General features: G+C 45.4%; 1 long non-coding RNA gene across 1 annotated transcript; it reads left to right on the top strand.

Annotated features, from left to right (window-relative positions):
* Positions 1-95: 95 nt before the first annotated feature.
* On the top strand, positions 96-5,316 carry LOC122429342. Its single transcript, XR_006265959.1, has 3 exons — positions 96-223; positions 683-831; positions 5,106-5,316. It is a non-coding gene; the product is annotated as an uncharacterized LOC122429342 (long non-coding RNA).
* Positions 5,317-20,767: the final 15,451 nt, after the last annotated feature.

Below are 20,767 nucleotides of genomic sequence, written 5' to 3'. Positions count from 1 at the left end.
GACGCAGAGCTTCTGACATGACCTTGTGCTGTTGGCTCTTGTATCCAGAGGCTGTCGGGCCCCACTCCTGGTGCGTGGCAAGATTCCCAGCACGGGGAAAACTTAGAACGGACTCTAGCGTGCGCCTCTCACCGTCAGTGTGGGGCTTTCAAGACCCACAGCTGAGCCATCACTGAAAGAGGTTGTAAGCCTGGCCCTCCCACCTCCGGAAAGGCTCCCAAACGTAAGAAATCTGTAGTCTGATTACTCTGGGACTAGGATGTTTTTTTCATCTGGGGGGAAGAGCAAGGTGACGAATTGCTTAATACTAGGCCTGGGAGACTTTGTGAGCTGATTTCGTTGCCCAGGGCCTTTGGGGGTTCTGTCTGGGGATTGAAAAGCATGTGTGTAGCTTCTTATAGCCCAGGGGCCTTTAGATGCCAACTGAAGTTGTCGCACTTGGAAGGGGATAAAGCCCTGGAACATCTCTCCCCAGGATATTCTACTGTCTCCACTGGCAGAAATGATGCTCCTATGGCCTAAAACAAAGTCTTATGAAGAAAGAAATCTAGTCACAGTGTGTGATCATGTGACCAGCAGCATTCCCCTGGATGAAAGCGGCTCGTCTTAGTTGGTTCAGGCTGCCTACCAAAAATACCTTAGACCAGGTGGCTCGGAATCCGCAGACACTTATTTCTCATAGCTCTGCAGGCTCGTCCAGGATCAAGGAGTCATCATGGTCTGCTGCCTGGCTCACTGACGGCTGTCTTCTCACCACATCCTCCCATGGTAGCGTCACCAAAAGGCGTGGGGTCCGACCGCTTGCAGTCCCAAAGCCAATAAGCAGACCAGGTAGGTGGAAAGGAAAGTTGGCTTTATCTCAGATGCCGGCATCTGAGAGGGGGAGGGCAGACATCTCTCCAAAGTCGACTCCTCCGCAAACAGGCAAGGGAGGAGAGCTTCACAGGTTGAGGAGGGGGCTACACGAAGAAACAGCACGCTCGGTTCTGACAGTCTTCACATTGGCCATCAGAGGTCTGACTTGCATCATCTTGATTGCTTTAGGCACAGTAAATTTTTAGTTTTAAGGTCAATTTGTTTCCGTTTCTTTGAGGACAATTCTCGGAACTGTGACGGCTTATATCATGGTTATAGTCTGGTGATCATGTAGTTAACTTCTCCACCTGATGTGGCTTTTGAGATTTATAAGACAGTTCACAGGATATGATAGCTCAGTTGGTAAAGAATCCACCTGCAAGGCAGGAGACCCTGGTTCAATTCCTGGGTTGGGAAGATCCACTGGAGAACGCATAGGCTATCCACTCCAGTATTCTTGGGTTTCCCTGGTGGCTCAGCTGGTAAAGAATCTGCCTGCAAAGCAGGAGACCTGGGTTTGATCCCTGGGTTGGGAAGATCCCCTGGAGAAGGGAAGGGCTACCCACACCAGCATTCTGGCCTAGAGAATTCCATGAACCGTATAGTTCAAGGGGTCACAAAAAATTGGACTTGACTTGACTTTCACTTTCACAGGATATGGCTCAGAATATTATCTATGGCTCTTGAGAGGGAACTAAATGTTCTTGATGATGCTTAATGATTGCATTATTATTATTTAGTGTCCTTTGACTGTTTTCCTTTGTTTCTGCATGTCTTCATTTCTCTGATTAAGCTTATTCTTTGGCTAAAATTTTCGACAGACAAAAGGCAGGCAGAGTCCATGGCTGGGTGGGGGGCGGCGGTGGAAAGGACCTGCTCCATTGTGGTAGAAGTGGTGAACAGGCTGTCTGGGGTTTCATTTGCGAGGCCCTCACCCTTTTGACATAGCTATCCCTGGGGGTCTCTCTCGTTCTGGAAGTTAGGATTTCAGCATCTGAATTTTGGAGGGGCGCACGTTTAGCCCATTGCAGGGACCGTCCAAACGCTACTGAGCCCTACGTGGTAGGCGTTTCCCTGCCGAAGCCAGAGGCATTGTTAGCTGGTTAGCAGCCCAGGGTGTGGGGAACACGGTTCTGCGATGAGTCACTAATGATGGGTTTTTAGGTGCCTATGATCTGTGGACTTGGCTCACTTCCTGTTACTTTCTCATCCATTTCCTGATATGAAGTTGTCTGCGGAAAGGGTCCCATGGTCATGCACTGATGTTGCAGGATCCTTCTGAACCCCCTGCAGGAAGTGTCTACAACTATTCTACAAGAAAATACATTTAAAGCAGTTAAGTACCCAACACCAGCAGGGACTCCAGTAAACCGTTTTAGTGATAAAACATCTACTCACTCAGTTTATTTTTTCTTTTATTGTCCCTGCATTATTAGCGGTTTTTGCTTCATCGCTATCATCATGCCTGCTGGTTTTTCCTTTTATTAAATTGTGGAAGGAATCATGCTAGAGACAGAGTTCCCTGAGTGACTGAGTCACATCCTGAGAACAAGCTGGACGAGTGCTTTTTATGTGTGTGCATGAGTGTGAGTCTGTGGGGCTGCGGATGTTGGTGGAAGGACGAGAAACTGGGAGGCAGGTGAGGAATGACGAGTGAAATGACTAGAAGGGTGACTGTGCATTGATTTGCTCCTGGTGAATAAGACAGGCTCAGTCAAAGGTGTGGATTCAATTTGCTATGAGCCCTGCTTCCTTTCTGCCTGTTTCCCCCTCTCTCTCATCCCATCTCAGATTATTTTTCTGCTTGCCTCCCCAGTCAAAGCCTATGCTCAAAATATTTATTCACTCTAAGGTGCAAATAATAGGTGTTATTGTTGTTCAGTTGCTAAATCATGTCTGACTCTTTGTGACCCCATGGACGGCGGCACACCAGTCTTCTCTGTCCTCCACTGTCTCCCAGAGCTTTCTCAAATTCATGTCTGTTGAGTCAGTGATGCCATCCAACCATCTCATCCTCTGCTGCCCCGTTCTCCTCCTGCCCTCAGTCTTTCCCGGCATCAGGGTCTTTTTCAGTGAGTTGGCTCTTCGCATCAGGTGGCCGAAATATTGGAGCTTCAGCTTCAGCATCAATCCTTCCAATGAATATTCTGGGTTGATTTCCTTTAGGATAATAGATAGAAGGTCAAATGAGAATCATTTTTAAATTATTTCCTCTTTTAATTAGATAATATTTAGACTATAAGTGAAAGTGAAAGTCACTGAATTGTGTCCGACTCTTTGCGACCCCATGGACTATAGAGTGCATAGAATTCTCCAGGCCAGAATACTGGAGTGGGCAGCCTTTTCCTTCTCCAGGGAATCTTCCCAACCCAGGGATCAAACCCAGGTATCCTGCATTCCAGGACTATAAACATGGGGCTAAATCATGGAGTATCAGTTATAGGATGATTGTTTAGGAAGGATTGTTAAGCCTTTGCGGATCCTGTAGAATACTAACTATGGCATACCTGACTCTACCTAAAGATTAGGTCAAGTTTGACAGAGAGGGATTTAATAAAAAATGAAAAAAGTGAAAATCAAGGCAAATATTTATTCTTGAATGCAATAGCTCAGGAAAGTAGAAAGCTAATGTTCCTGAATTAGGTTACTATCCCCTCCATTTCCTGTTTACTCAAATACAGTTCTTTAAAATTCTGAATCACTTACTTAAAGTTTAATGGATTTGAACTCAGCCAGCAGATTATCTATTATCTGTTCCAAACATTCAGTCTGCTAATGTTCCTTAATGGTCTATATACAAAAAGTACCTCACCACTTCCTGTGGAGGATACAAAATGAACGCATGAATACCTCCCTTACAGGATTCTTTTAATAATTAGATTAATAATAGTCTATGTAAAGTGCTTAGAATTTAGTACAAAATAAACACTCCACAGGTGGATACCATTGTGTTGCATTGTCATTACTCCAGCTCAAAGGCACTCTGCCTGTTTGACTTTGAACAAGTTAATATGTTTCCTTGGGCTTCATTCACTTTTATCTTTAGGAGAATGAAGATAATAAACAGGTGTAGCACCTACTTTATACGTTGGTTATGAGTCTTAGCTAAGAAAATATTTGTAGCCCCGCTTTGAAAGTTATGACACCCTAAACAAACGTGAAGAAGCCTCATTCGGCTGTTAGAGGAATGGAGCTCGGTCCCCGTGAGTGGAAGAATCACGTGCTCCCGTTAGGTCTCCCATTACCCGGAAGAGGCTCGGGAGAGGACTTTCGGGCATCTCCATTGGACTGTCCACTGCCAGAGGCACACCTCTAGTTCTTTGTTTGATGGGGCATATGGGATGTTAGTAGGTAAGGTTGAAATTGGTCTAAATTCTCACCTCTGCTTGTTCATTCATTCAAAGTTTATTTCTTGGTAGATGAGAGGGGTGGGGGTGGGAGGGAGAGAGAGAGATTATTCTGCTGACCTTCGGATTCTTCTGAATCTCAAACCAAGAGCATCTCCAAGAGCAGAACAAGGTGGGGTGGCGCATGTGCCCAGGAGATGTCTGGGTCACACAGTGACCCCAGACCTCAGATCTCAGACCGTAGCTGCTGCCTCCGAGGGACTGCGGAGCTGGGCTCCCGAAGGCATCGCAGGTATTGTCCACAAGAGCGCTTGGAAGGGTTAATGGTTGGCAGAGCGCCTCATCTGTGAGTGGCTGAGGAGCTGTGTAGAAAGTTGTTGCATAACGAGCCTTCGGTTCACTAACATGCACATGTTTTTATAATCTATCTAAGGGAATTGAACTCCCTTATTAAAACAAAGTGCAGACTCTCCAAAGCTCCAGTCCTCACAGGGGACTGCCCAGGTAAGACAAGGTATTTGGGCCAAGTGCATCCACCGATATTGGTCTTAAATTTTATCTACCCCATGGGTTCGCTGTCGTTAATTACTGTGGCCACCACCACATTGACTTCATTTCTAAAACTCTGTCCCAAACGTAAACAAAATCATTCTTCTAAGTTCGTACATTTTGAGGACTAGAACCTCCTAAAGGACTCTACTTAATGCCCTAAAGAATAAGGAGGGAGTAGACAAGGAAAATGTAAGATGCAGAGCCCAGGCTTGTGATGTGCAAAGCCATCATCAACTCCTCCTATGTAAGCAGAGAGGAATATAGTCTTTATCCTGAGCATGAATCAGCATTTTGCTCAAGCTCCCAGCCGACTTCCCAGCTCCTCACATTCTCTGTTTCCTGTCCCTGTAGGTCGCATCTCAGACATTTTGTTCATACTGAGTCCAAGCCAGGATCAACAAAGAGACAACCTGTGATGACCCCATTCCTAGTTCTTATTCCTGGGTGGAGATGTGGGCCTTTCCGCAGGTGACTGTCAGGTTCCTGATGATATTCACAATGAATTGAACGATCACATAGGTCTCACACTTCTATGTGCAGCTGCTATATCTCCCTCACAAGACTTTCTGTGAAAAAGAAGAGGCAAATTCTGTGATTAACCCGTCCGTGCAAGGATGACGATGATCAGTGTGGTGGCCACTCAGATCTGCAGCAGAGGCCCCAGTGACCCATTGCCCAGCCGCTGCCCTCTGGACCCCTGGTGTCCCCCGGGGACCACTCTCCCTGTATGCGGGCTGCCCTGAGCCAGCCTGAGCAGGGATGGTCCCGTCCACACCCGCTCCCGTGAGACACAGCCTGCTGTGCCGGAGTGGACCAGAGGCCCCTGCCCCAGCCTGGCGGGCCCTGACCTGGACCACCGCCCTCTCCAGGACTCCGCCTGCCCAAGACTTCTCCCTCCTCACCCCTCCCACACTCGCAGACCCGCCGTGTGGTCTGAAGATGCCGCCTGACTTCTGGGGAGACCTCTGTCAATAAACATCTTGGACATGGCATCCTGTCCTAGTGTTTGCTTCTCTTTGGACACACACTGACATAACGAGTAACCAAGGAGATGTTTGGTTTCAGATCTGAGCTGTGTTTGCTGATGTAACCTGTGTTAATTTAGAGGTTCATGGGTTTCATTCCTCCGGACACCTGCTAGGCTCTGGGCTCCTCTGGAAGCTGGGAGCTCTGGGTGAGCTAGTGAAGCAGAACAGAGTGAAAGCTTGTTTCTTCTCACTGGGTTTCCCCCTCTATTTTCTAAGGCAGCTGTAACCACAAAAGGAGACATGAGCGCATAGCTGTTCCAGACTGGGAGTCCGATGCTTTAAGAGTTCAGCCAAGGTGCCTATCCAGGTTTCTGGAGCCAAGCCATTTGGTTACTGCGTGGTAACCTAAGTGGTCAGGAGCTTCTGGCAGTAGCAAAAAAAAAAAGGCAACAACAAAACCCACCTAGTTTGGGAAACCTTAAAATGTGGCTATTGGCCCAGGAAAGAATATGCTGCTTGTTTGAGAAAGCAAAATAAAATTCCATCTGTGTCCGCAGCTGCTCTGGACACTCAGAGTGCACAGACGAAGCGTGAGCTTCGGAAACCGTGCACACGGGCGGCAGATAACCGTGAGGAGTTCTATTTCCATAAACCTACTCAGAATTTTACACTCAAAATGATTTTTTAAAAAAAGGCTTTGCATTTGGTGTATATGTATTTACTTTTGTTTTATAATTTAGCATGATTTTAATTTTGTAATTATTTATGAAAAGAAACTTTATACTATTTTGCACACACAGCGTCCCTAAAGGTCTCCATCTAGTCCACAGGCATGGCCCTCGGACAGCCAGTTCCCATATACTCTCATGAATGGGTCCCCAGCAGTGGCTGTTTTGGTCAGTGTTGAATAACTGGATCTCCGGGGAAAAGGGTAAGGCCCAGGTTTCTCTGGAATTTCTGTAAATAAGATATTCTACTTCCTGGGGCTTCCCTGGAGGTTCAGTGGCTAAGACTCTGGGCTCCCAATGCAGGGGGCCTGGATCCCTGCTCAGGGAACTAGATCCCACATGCCACAGCTAAAAAGAAAAAAAAAGATCTCTCATGCCACAAGGAAGACTGAAGATCCTGAGTGCCACATCTAAGACTTGGCACAGCCAAATAAATAATTAAAAAATATATATATTCTACTTCTTACTGTAAAACATCTAGGGACATCACAGGAAAATTTTACAGTACCAATAGGGACTCAAGAGGCAGCAGTAACACTGGTGTCCTCAGAATTCTAATCTTGCTCCTCTGGCATGAGGAAGTTGTCTCACTGTAGGTGGGTACCAGTGTCTAACGCCTTCCCAGGGGGCTCAGGTGGTAAAGAGTCTGCCTGCAGTGCAGGAGACCCGGCTTCCATCCCTGGGTCAAGAAGGTATCATGGAGAAGGGAATGACTACCCACTCCAGTATTCTTGCTTGGAGAATTCCATGGACAGAGGAGCCTGGCGGGCTACAATCCACGGGGTTGCAAAGAGTCAGAGATGACTGAGCGACTAACACTTTCACTTTTCAGCAATGTCTAAAGCATTTTGCCAATCCAGTCTAGCGACTAGTTCAATGGTTAAGTCACCAGCCCAACTGTAAGGTCCTTTTTAGAGCCCAGACCAGCTTTAAGTATCTAACAGATGCTCTCATCCTTGCTACAGAAAATGTATGAATCCAGCACTTACAAGGATGCCCACCGTTTCCTGGAGATCATGCATCCCCTCCTCTCCCATCCTAGTTCCTTCATAAACCCTAAGAACACCTGCTTGAAAGTGGTGCTATAGTAAGTCTTTTTTCTAACCTAAAAGGTCACAAAACTAAAGCAGTAGAGCCCAAGAGAAGGTTGTATATGAAATGCAGTTATCCTGTATGTGGAAATGTTCTTTACAAGATTCAATCAGACTATGGTGCAGACGAACCTATTTCCGGGGCAAGAGTAGAGATGCAGATGCAGAGAACGGACGTGTGGCCACAGGGGTGGGAAGGGGCAGGGGGGTGAACTGGGAGGGTAGGGCTGACACACACGCCCTACCAGGTGTAAAACAGATGGCGAGTGGGAAGTCTAGCGATATAACTATGTAGTGAAAGTGAAAGTCACAAAGTCGTGTCCGACTCTGCGACCCCACGGACTATACAGCCCATGGAATTCTCCAGGCCAGAATACTGGGGTGGGTAGCCTTTCCCTTCTCCAGGGGATCTTCCCAATCCAGGGATCGAACCCAGGTCTCCTGCATTGCAGGCAGATTCTTTACCAGCTGAGCCACAGTTCAGTTCAGTTCAGTCGCTCAGTCGTGTCCGACTCTTTGCGACCCCATGAACCGCAGCACGCCAGGCCTCCCTGTCCATTACCACCTCCCGGAGTCCACCCAAACCCATGTCCATCGAGTCGGTGATGCCATCCAACCATCTCATCCTCTGTCATCCCCTTCTCCTCCTGCCCTCAATCTTTCCCAGCATCAGGGTCTTTTCAAATGTGTCAGCTGTTCACATCAGGTGGCCAAAGTATTAGATTTTCAACTTCAACATCAGTCCTTCCAATGAACACTGATTTCCTCTAGGATGGACTGGTTGGATCTCCTTGCAGTCCAAGGGACTCTCAGGAGTCTTCTCCAACACCACAGTTCAAAAGCATCAATTCTTCGGTGCTCAGCTTTCTTTATAGTCCAACAGTCACATCCATACTTGACCACTGGAAAAACCATAGCCTTGACTAGACAGACCTTTTTTGGCAAAGTAATGTCTCTGCTTTTTAATATGCTGTCTAGGTTGGTCATCACTTTTCTTCCAAGGAGTAAGCATCTTTTAATTTCATGGCTGCAATCACCATCTGCAGTGATTTTGGAGCCCCCAAAATAGAGTCAGCCACTGCTTCCACTGTTTCCCCATCTATTTGCCATGAAGTGATGGGACCGGATGCCATGATCTTAGTTTTCTGAATGTTGACAAGGGAAGCCCATATAGTCATAGAATACTATGCTGTGTAGTATGGTATGGCTACAGTGTAGCATGTAGCAGTTAAGGTTGTGGGACAGCACAGGAGGCTCAGTTTGGGGCTCTGTGATGACCTAGCAGTGGGGGACGGTGACGGGGGGGATTGGGAGAGTGGGAGGGAGACTCAAGAGGAGGGAACTTATGTGTATATGTAGCTGATTCACTTCATTGTACCGCAGAAACCAACACATTTTAAAGCAATCATACTCCAATTTAAAAAAAAAAAAAAAGATTTGATCAGACCAAGCATGTCAGATCTCAAAAAGTGTTTCTTCTTTCTAAAAAATCCTAATATTCATCTCTGCAGAGGCACTTGGATGCACGGGGGACTCTGGCCCCCGGGAACTCTGCAGAAGGGTCCGAATAATTCGAATGAACAGAGGGAGCAGTATTTTGCAGCTGCTTCTTGCACAGGGGTTACTGCTGATTAATGAGCTGCTGCATGTAGAAGTGACAGGAGCAGGAAAAAGCAGGGAGAGAAAGTGAGGGGCTGGGAGATGAGGTCCTCGGGTGAGAAGGGCTAGGAAGTATAAAGCTGTCTCATTAAAAATGCATGTTCTCCAGCAAACAGCCATTCCCTGGCCTCATTCCGTGCTCCCTCCTAAACAGTCCTAACCCAAAGGGCCTCTGTGAGCCCACGAGGCCACTTTCCTTTTCTCTGTTGAGTGCCTCCTCCACATCTTTTAAGTTCTGCTGAAAACATCATCACCCCTGGGTCATGCCAGGCTGCCTGTGCCATCTTTTATAGAAACAAACTTTCCTCCATCCATAAATTTGGCCTCAGAAGCAAGAACATTAGTTTTAGAAGCTGCTTCAGCTCTCCCAGTTTTCTTTTTCTTGAACTTTTTCTTTTATATTAGAGTGTTGCTGGTTAATAATGCTGTGATAGTTGCAGGTGGACATTCAGGACACACATCTACATATCCATTCTCCTCCAACCCCCTCCCATTCAGGCTTGGAGCAGAGTTCCCTGTGCTACACAGCAGGCCCTTGCTGGTGATGCATTTTTAAACACAGCAGCTGTGAGACAAATCCCGTCACCACTGGGATTTGTGTGCATGTTTTTCATCAGTCATTGCTGGTATTTGGTTTTACAGGGATTTTTATTTATTTATTTATTTGCTTCTGCAATTTGGGCCAGAGGGCTCTGATCTTTTAGATACTCCTAAGATATTTCCAAAGTGCCTGATGTTCAGAAAAGCCTGGGCCCCATTCCTTTACCTGAGGCACTGAACTCATTGCCCGTGAGGGGATGCTGAGTGAAACAGGGGGCAGCGGAGACACCTGCTAATAGGAGAATCACACAAATAAATGTAACACCCGAGGTGCCCAGATATGTGTCAGGAGCTCTGAGAATTTGCAACGCAGGACTTGGCCAAGAGAGAGAGGGCGAAGGGCGCTTCTTGGAGAAAGTGGTGATGTCATTCTGATCCGAGAGGAGGTGGGGGTGACTGGTGACAGGGCAGCTAGGCAGAGGAGAGAGTCTGTGAAAGGGAGCAGCACGTTCCCAGTCCCTGGGGGTGGAAGGGGAGCATAACATGTTCACGGATCAGGCAAAAGGAGAGCTGTGAGAGTCACAAAATAATGGGGGTGATAAACATAAAATTGCAGATTGTGGTTATGGTTGGTGCACCAGGAGTGATGGAGGGAGACACATGCAGGGGGGACGCTGGGGTTTTCAACTATAATGTAAAACTGCTTTTTGTTTCCCTGCTTAGTCAGTGGCATGGAATCTGCCTGCCAATGCAGGAGACCTAGGTTCGATCCCTGGGTCGGGAAGATCCCCTGGAGAAGGGAATGGCAACCCACTCCAGTATTCTTGCCTGGAGAATCCCATGGACGGAGGAGCCTCATGGGCCACGGTCCATGGGGTCACAAAGAATTGGACATGACTGAAGCAACGGAGCACAGATGTACTAGGCTTTGGAGTAATTTCAAGATTGTAGGATATTGTTGCAACTCTGGAATTCCACTGGACTTGTTCTTATCTTTAAGAAAGGTAAAATTAAAATTAAATGAAGTCTGAGTCACCCTCATAAATAGAATGAAAAACTACTCCTTTCATGTGGAAGTGTACATTTCAGTTATCATTTGGAGGTTCCTCCTGTTAGTTCATGTATTTATGATTGTAAAATTGAGTTATTTTGTTAAGAAAACATTTTTTTTCATGATTTGAAAAATCTGAAACAGAACAAAGCCTTAAGTCAACAGAAAAGGAGAGCTTGAGCATATTATTTGTGGCTTTTCCTGGAGACTTCATAGTACTTTCAACTTGGGGTCTGCTTCTAAAAGAAAGCTTAAGTGCTACCATGATGAAAGAAATAGCGATAAAGTATTACTACTCAAATGCTTAGCCACAGTCCCAGTGCTTAGAACTAGGTCAGACACAGAGGAGAAAATAAATATTTATTGAATGAGTGAATGAATGAGCAGAACTTAAGAGTGTTTTTTCCACCTGATAGGCAAGGTTCAATTCTGTGAGCCTTGGTACCTGCTCAAGTTGGAGGGCCTCCCTGGATGCCTGAGTGATGATGAATCAAATTTATATGTACCCTATAGGGTCAACCACTTCTGGTAAGTGGGAAATTTACCTTTTCAAGTTGGGATCCTGGCAAAAGCAATTTCAGCGGGGTGGTGGCGACTGCTGCCTGTTTGAAATGGGAGAAAGGAAATGACCACGGGGATTTTGCCAGCTACTACAGCAGGTCATTCCATTAACCCCATCCAGTGTTGCCTTCCGTCTTTAATTCCACCTGTTTCTTGTTCTAATTCCTTACTCTCCCCACCATGACCTCAGCCAACAGTTCAAATTCTGACATAATTGGAAACGAATTCCATAATCCGGTCCATCGATCAGTTGATTGCCTCTGGTTCTTTTTCCTGGTTACTGTGTTTATTAGCTTTCCTTAGCATTCTGAGTGCCTGGCTCTCAAGGGTAGAACCAGCCTTTCTTCCAGCTAGCTTGCCTCTGAACTCTCTGTGGGCATGTGACGTTACAAAAATAGATGGGGAAGAGCCCATCTCAGTTCCTTGGGATTGCAACAGAGAGAAACGTGAGATTTGCTTTTGCAATTGTCCTTTGCAAACTGGCTCCAGTTTAATAAGGAGAGTTTGTGCTTTCTGCACTTCTGTGTTTTTTTTTTTTTTTTTTTAAATCCATACTATTGGTTTCCAAATGGCAAGCTCAGTTGTGCCGGCTTCAGTGAACTTGGCTGCCCTGTTGGCTAGTCCTTTTTAGCGTGAGAACAGGACCTTCCCCCTTCTGCTGAATGCCTGGTCAATTAATTACAGGGGCTAAAATGAAAAACATGCTGGAATGATTGACATTTACTTCTAGACATTATTTTGAGTTTCAAGTCCAATATTTTCCACTGTAATCCACATTTGAAATGGTTCACTTGTGGTTCCTTGGAATTTAGCTTCTGGGTTTGGTGTAGTAAACAGTACTTGCCATTAAAGATTTAGCAAACCATTGTTTTTTAATCTGGTCAGGGTTCACAGTTCAAATCCAAATATTAGCATTGAAATTAGTTTGCTTAATTATGTGATAGCTAAAAAGAGCTTGGTATAGCATTTATTGCATCCTGGAGATTAGTGCTGTTAATTCTTGACTGTCTAGATGTGGATTATGAATGTCGTCTAATCTTCCTTTCTCAGATTCTGGGCATAAGCTATATTAGGAAAACAGTGTTCATATACTTTGAGTTTCTGAATATGCATAAAGTCTTTTTGCCCAATATATACATATATTTTTTGAAGGGGGGCATTTATTGTGGCTCACAAGTAGCTTGAATGTTGTGATGTTGGTCTGCTTGACCTCATCAGAGTATAAAGGAGGTAGGCTGGTTCAGGCAGAGAGCACCACCTTGGATTGAAGTCCCAAATCCCCCACTGACCAATTCTGAGCAAGTTTCAGTTTGCTGATCATTACGTGGGCATAATTTAATTCTATGCCCTTTATACTTTTCAGGATTATTATGAATAAAGAGCAATAACTGTGTCTATTCAACATGTAGCCACATAAAGTAGTAGTTTATTAAAAATATACTGAGGATTAAATGAGCAAGAAGATACCTGGCAATTTGTAAAACAATATACACAATGGAACTGCACTAAAATTTGTAATTGTCTAAATCTTTCTTTCTCCTCCTCCTCCTTCACCTCATCCTCATGTTACAGCATGAAGAACATTTCTGTATCTTTTATAGAGAGAATAAAAGAGGGCTTTCCCAGAAAAGTCTAAGGAATTTCTTCCCTGATATCTAGTGTCAGTGCAACTCATGGTTAATAGAGTTCCCTCAGTTGGGTTTCTTAATTGTTTACTCATCTGCTCATTCATTAACTCACTGTATGTTTCCGAGCACCTCCAGGGTGTAGAGTGGCTTTATGGCTGAGTCGAGAGACCACAATGGGGCCTCAGCTACAAATAGGCTTGTTTTGGAGACAGACAGAGGAGAGCAACTTAGCTTGGAAATGCAGTGCAGTCCAGCTGCCTAATCTCATCAAGACGAAGTGAAATAGGCATTCCTTCCGCTGACCCACACATCCCGCAGTGGGAGGAAGTCAGGAGAAGGGAGCAAATTCTCCTGTTTCCATGGAAACAAACCTGATCAGAAAGGCAAGAAATATGCAAAGCAACTACCTGGAAGGTAGAATATGGTTCCGCTGCAGGGAGGGCAAGGGGCACCAGCCAGGTGGCCGGACACCAAGGAGAGGAAAAGAGCGAGTGTTTGGAATCGCTTTGTTCATAAGACACTGATGTGATTGAATACTTGAAGAAACACTTGGTGTGATGAGGGGTAAAGCACTTTGATATTTTTTGCAGCTCTCTCCATCCATAAACTGACACAAATCCACAACGTTATGAGAGATACTAAGGGAATACTAAAGGAGATATTAAAGGATACTTCGCAGAGTGCACTGCCTGTAAGATCTTTAGAACTGGGACAGATGGACAAAAATGCCAAAAAAGGGGAAGGGATGACCTCCTAGTGATGAATGTGTGGCAAGTGACAAGCAAAATTCCCTCAGTCGTGTCCAACTCTTTGTGACCCCATGGACTACACAGACCATGGAATTCTCCAGGCCAGAATACTGGAGTGGATTCCCTTTTCCAGGGAATCTTCCCAACCCAGGGATGGAACCCAGGCCTCCTGCATTGCAGGTTGATTCTTTACCAGCTGAGCTACCACGGAAGCACAGTGATGAATTTTATGACAATCACGAAGCAGAACTGGTAGGGATAGGGATTTCCTAGTTGCCCAGGACTGTGCTAATTGCTGTATGTGCCTCTTTTAACCTTCACAACAAATTTGTGACGAGCACAAAGCTTACAAAGATGAGGAAAATGAAGCCCAGCAAGTTTAAGAAAATCACCTGATATCACATAGTTCAGTTCAGTTCAGTTCAGTTCAGTTTCTCAGTTGTGTCTGACTCTTTGCAACCCCACAGACTGCAGCACACCAAGCCTCTCTGTCCATCACCAACTCCCAGAGTTTACTCAAACTCATGTCCATTGATTGGATGATGCCATCCAACCGTCTCATCCTCTATTGTCCCTTTCTCCCCCTCCTTCAATCTTTCCCAGCATCAGGGTCTTTTCCAATGAGTCTGTTTTTCGCATCAAGCAGCCAAAGTATTGGAGTTTCAGCTTCAGCATCAGTCCTTCCAATGAATATTCAGGACTGATTTCCTTTAGGATTGACTGGTTGGATCTCCTTGCAGTACAGGGGACTCTCAAGAGTCTTCTCCAACACCACAGTTCAAAAGCATCAATTCTTCAGTGCTCAGCTTTCTTTATGGTCCAGCTTTCACATCCATACATGACTACTGGAAAAACCATAGTTTTGACTAGACAGACCTTTGTTGAAAAAGTAATGTCTCTGCTTTTTAATGTGCTGTCTAGGTTGGTCATAGCTTTTCTTCCAAGGAGCAAGCATCTTTTAATTTCATGGCTGCAGTCACCATCTGCAGTGATTTTAGAGCCCCCCAAAATGAAGTCTGTCACTGTTTCTATTGTTTCCCCATCTATTTGCCATGAAGTGATGGGACCAGATGCCATGATCTTAGTTTTCTGAATGTTGAGATTTAAGCCAATTTTTTCACTCTCTTCTTTCACTTTCATCAAGAAGCTCTTTAGTTCTTCTTCGATTTCTGCCATAAGGGTGGTGTCATCTGCATATCTGAGGTTATTGATATTTCTCCTGGGAATCTTGATTCCAGCTTGTGCTTCATCCAGTCTAGCATTTCTCATGATGTACTCTGCATATAAGTTAAATAAGCAGAGTGACAATATACAGCCTTGATGTACTCCTTTCCGGATTTGGAACCAATGTGTTGTTTCACGTCCAGCTCTAACTGTTCCTTCCTGACCTGCATACAGATTTCTCAGGAGACAAATAAAGTGGTCTGGTATTCCCATCTCTTTAAGGATTTTCCACAGTTTGTTGTGATCCACACAGTCAAAGGCTTTGGCGTAGACAATAAAGCAAAAGAGGATGTTTTTCTGGAACTCTCTTGCTTTTTCAATGATTCAGCAGATGTTGTCAGTTTGATCTCTGGTTCCTCTGCCTTTTCTAAATCCAGCCTGAACATCTGGATGTTCACAGTTCATGTACTGTTGAAGCCTGGTTTGGAGAATTTTGAGCATTACTTTGCTACTGTGTGAGATGAGTGCAATTGTGTGGTAGTTTGAACATTCTTTGGCATTGCCTTTCTTTAGGATTGGAATGAAAACTAACCTTTTCCAGTCCTGTGGCCACTGCTGAGTCTTCCAAATTTGCTGACATATTGAGTGCAGCACTTTCACAGCATCATCTTTTACGATTTGAAATAGCTCAACTGGAATTCCATCACTTCCACTAGCTTTGTTTGCAGTGACACTTCCTAAGGCCCACTTGACTTCACATTCCAGGATGTCTGGCTCTAGGTGAGTGATCACACCATTGTGTTTATCTGGGTCATGAAGATCTTTTTTGTATAGTTCTTCTGTGTATTCTTGCCACCTTTTCTTAATATCTTCTGCTTCTGTTATGTCTATACCATTTCTGTCCTTTATCATGCTCATCTTTGCATGAAATGTTCCCTTGGTATCTCTAATTTTCTTGAAGATATCTCTAGTCTTTCCCATTCTATTGTTTTCCTCTAGTTCTTTGCATTGATCACTGAGGAAGGCTTTCTTATCTCTCCTTGCTATTCTTTGGAACTCTGCATTCAAGTGGGTATATCTTTCCTTTTCTCCTTTGCCTTGAGATTCTCTTCTTTTCTCAGCTAATTGTAAGGCCTCTTCAGACAACCATTTTGCCTTTTTGCATTTCTTTTTCTTGGGGATGGTCTTGATTCCTGTCTCCTGTACAATGTCATGAACCTCCGTCCATAGTTCTTCAGGCATTCTGTCTATCAAATCTAATCCCTTGAATCTATTTCTCACTTTCACTGTATAATCATAAGGGATTTGATTTAGGTCTGGACTGATGTTGAAGCTGAAACTCCAATACTTTGGCCACCTGATGCGAAGAGCTGATTCATTTGAAAGACCCTGATGCTGGGAAAGATGGAGGGCAGGAGGAGAAGGGGACAACAGAGGATGAGATGGTTGGCTGGCATCACTGACTCAATGGACATGAGTTTGGGTAAACTCCAGGAGTTGGTGATGGACAGGGAGGCCTGGCCTGCTGTGGTCCATGGGGTCACAAAGAGTTGGACACAACTGAGAGACTGAACTGAACTGAACTGAACATACCTGAATAGTCAGTGGTTTTCCCTTCTTTCTTCAAGTTAAGTTTGAATTTGGCAATAAGAAATTCATGATCTGAGCCACAGTCTGCTCCTGGTCTTGTTTTTGCTGACTGTATAGAGCTTCTCCATCTTTGGTTGCAAAGAATATGATCAATCTGATTTCAGCATTGACTATCTGGTGATGTCCATGTGTAGTCTTCTCTTGTGTTGTGGAAGAGGGTGTTTGCTATGACCAGTCTGTTCTCTTGGCAAAACTCTGTTAGCCTTTGACCTGCTTCATTTTGTGTACTCCAAGGCCAAATTTGTCTGTTACTCCAGGTGTTTCTTGACTTCCTACTTTTTCATTCCAGTACCCTATAATGAAAAGGATATCTTTTTTTGGGTGTTATTTCTAGAAGCTCTTGTAGGTCTTCATAGAACCATTTAATTTCAGCTTCTTCAGCATTACTGCTTGGGGCATAGACTTGGATTACTGTGATGTTGAATGGTTTGCCTTGGAAATGAACAGAGATCATTCTGTCATTTTTGAGATTGCATCCAAGTACTGCAATTCAGACTTTTTTGTTGACTATGATGGCTACTTCATTTCTTCTAAGGGATTCTTGCCCACAGTAGTAGATATAATGGTCATCTGAGTTAAATTCACCCATTCCAGTCCATTTTAGTTTACTGATTCCTAAAATGTCAATGTTCACTCTTGCCATCTCCTGTTTGAACACTTCCAATTTGCCTTGATTCATGAACCTAACATTCCAGGTTCCTATGAAATATTGTTCTTTACAGCATCAGAGTTAACTTTCATCACCAGTCACATCCACAACTGGGTGTTGTTTTTGCTTTGGCTCCATCTCTTCATTCTTTCTGGAGTTATTTCCCATTCTTCTCCAGTAGTATATTCGGCAACTACTGACTCCTTGTCTAACTCAATGAAGCTATGAGCCATGCTGTGTAGGGCCACCCAAGTCAGATGGGTCATGGCGGAGAATTCTGACAAAACGCGGTCTGCTGGAGAAGGGAATGGCAAACCACTTCAGTACTCTTGCCTTGAGAACCCCATGAACAGTATGAACAGTACCACATAGTTAATGAGAAGCAGAATCGAGATTTGAGCCCGGGTCTACTGAACTTTGAAGTTGAATGATTTAATCATTACATTATATTATATCCTGTGAGGTCATGACCCTCCAGCCATTCCAAAAACTTTTTTAAAAATACTATTTATTGGGCTCCTCCAGGTCTTAGTTGTGACACTAGGGATCTTTAGCTGTGGCATGTGGGATCTAGTTCCCTGACTAGGGATTGAACCCCGGGCCTCCTGCATTGGGAGCGTGGAGTCTTAACCACTGGACCACCAGGGAAGTTCCCGAAATGGGTTTCTTCAGGCGTCATGTCACCGATTCATTTATGAGTTTCTTTATGCAGTCCATTTGACAGCATCTCTGAACACAGACTCCAAGGGTGTAATAAAGGAATATTGCAATAGAGGAATATGTGAGGGAAACCACAGGTGCCTGGGATCCTTCTCTGCATCTTATTGTATTGTACCATCATCAGGTCAGCATCTAGCAACAGAATGCACAATCCCACTGGCGGAATGGAATTATTATGGTTGTATTGTGTTGACAGGCTACTCAGAGAAAGAAGAAAATGTTCAGGTTAGAGGTGAGGCCAGAATTCCATTCATTCATTTGTTCAAGAAATATTTACCAAGGACTTACTGTGTACTGGAGGTCTAGAAATAAAAGGTGTGGCCTCCACCATCAAGGGATTTGTAGAGGGGAACAGACCTGAAAGTCAGCCTCACGTGTGGGCTGTTTTCTGTTGCCATCAACACACCAAGAGGAACAAGGAATTCAACCTTGAACCTCAGAGAAGGGAGGGGGAATACTGGACATGCTTCCAAGAGATTGGCTAGTGCTTTGGTTGTGTCTTGAGGAAGAAGCAGAAGTGAGCTAGTAAGATTCAAGGGGTGTCCGTGGAACATCCCCAAAGAGATGTTTAACAGGCGATAGGAGTTTTCCAGTTTCAAAATCTTTTAGTCACTTGATGAGCAGGATTGAAATAGGACCACTGCACCAGTGTGGAGTTTCTGTCCATTCAGGTCCTCCTAAGGGCCACGGTGGGGCCTTACATCTGGGTAACATTTTTCCTGTTTACACAATGCTTTCACACCATCATCTCATACTGTCCCTTTTGAGACAGACACTATTATCCTCATTTTCTGGGTGAAGACAATGTATGAATTGCCCGAGTTCCCACAGCTCTGATGCGTGGGGCTGTGATTCAGATCTCCCCTCCGACCAGGGCGCCTTCTCTGAATCACGTGGTCTCCCTCCAACTGGAGTGTGAGTCTGCCAAGAAGCTCCAGGCTCCTGAAACACGCCCAGAGGAAAAACGATGCTGGACTGGGCATGCACGGCTGCTGGGCGGGAGGAGCTGGGCTGAGGGTGGAGGATAAGCCGGGAGGGCCTGGTGAGGAGGCCAGCAGTGTCAGGGGAGAGAAGGCAGAGACGGACCCCATGACTCAGAGGTCAGAGGGTCAATCAGAAGGCAGGAGGGCGGGAGCGAGTGAGTGAAAGTCGCTCAGTCATGTCCAATTCTTTGCCACCCCATGGACTGTAGCCCGCCAGGCTCCTCTGTTCATGGAATTCTCCAGGCAAGAATACTTGAGTGGGTAGCTGTTCACTTCTCCAAGGGATCTTCCCGACCCAGGGATTGAACCTGGGTCTCTTGAACTGTAGGCAAATTCTTTACAGTCCGAGTTATCCTGGCAGTGTTGTGTAGCTTTAAATCCAGTGCTCAAAGTGTGCACTCATTGCTCCTGTTGGCTCACAGGCCAGCTGCCCCCTCCCCACCAGCTAGGTCAATCAGAGTGAACCTCAGCTCTAAAGGATCAGAATGGCCATGATGGTGCGGAGGTACAGGATGCCCTGCACGTGCCGTCCCGACACAGCCGGCACCATACAGGGCTGTGATTGCCTGCTACTTGTCTTCACCGCTCGAGCTCTCCAATGCTAACATACTGTGGGCAAATGAATTAGGCTTCCCAGGTGGCTCAGTGGAAAAGAATCTGCCTGCCAATGCAGGAGACTCACGTTCAATCCCTGGATTGGGAAGATGCCCTGGAGGAGGAAATGGTGACCCACTCTAGTCCTCTTGCTGGAAAAATCCCATGGACAGAGGAACCTGGCGGGCTGCAGTCCATAGGGTCAGTTGGACATGACTGAGCACACAGCAAATATTAAGTTAATTACTAAAAGGCACACAGACCATGCTGAATTTTACCCCTGGCTGAGATACAGGAACAGTGGAGTCCAGGTTCATATATTGATTCCACTTAACTTAATAAACACATATCGGCAGATCGTGGTGTTTAGGACTCAGAGGAGTGGACACAAGGTCCCTGACTTCACAGAGCATCTAATTAGATCGTCTGGACTAGAGAGTCTATACCAGTTGAACATGTTTACAAATCACTGGTCGCTGGGTGTTGCCCTTTTCCTTAAGTGAATGGAAAATAAGGAAATGTGATCTTTCATGGCAACAGGACGCACCTAGAGTGGATAACTGTCCTCAGTGTGCAGCTGAACACAGATGCAGTACTGCCAAGCTGAGCCCTGGCCAACTCCTAAAAAAGAGATACCCTGGTAATGAAGGAGTTCACTGATGCTGGCTTATAGCCAGATCCCTTTTAGGGATATCTTTTTATTTTTAAAGATCCCTCAAAACATTGAAGAAAAAAGTCTTTAGGAGTCAAGGAACGAAGCCATGGCCGTGTAATTATAAGCTGTGTAACTGACATTCTGGGGGCTTTCCTGATGGCTCAGTGGTAAAGAATCCCCCTGCCGATACAGGAGACGCAGGCTCGATCCCTGGGTCGGGAAGATCCCCTGGAGGAGAAAATGACAACCCACTCTAGTATTCTTGCCTGGAGAATCCCATGGACAGAGGAGCCTGGCGGGCTACATGACTGAGCAACTAAACAGCAACATCAGACATTTGACGTTTTAGGTGGGAATACACTCTGAAGCCATTCTCCCGAAGGGGCTGCTCAGGTAAGACTCCCAGGGATGTCATAGCAAGATGCTCATTTCCCCTCTTTGAAGCCATGGGTGCACCTCCTTTCTTTGAGCCAGAGCATCCTCTCTAAGGCTCCCTGGAGCTCCTCCTGGGGACTCCCTCGTACATGAGGTGGTACAGACGTGTCCCAAAGCGGGAGGCAGCATCTGCTTCCCCTGGAGCCTCATGAGCCGCCTCCCCCTCACACTGACTCTGACCAGATATT

Source organism: Cervus canadensis, chromosome 28 (assembly GCF_019320065.1).
Source record: "Cervus canadensis isolate Bull #8, Minnesota chromosome 28, ASM1932006v1, whole genome shotgun sequence".
In the NCBI taxonomy this organism is placed as follows: domain Eukaryota; kingdom Metazoa; phylum Chordata; class Mammalia; order Artiodactyla; family Cervidae; genus Cervus; species Cervus canadensis.
Note: the sequence above shows the minus strand (reverse complement) of the source record. Positions and strands in the feature narration are given on the sequence as shown.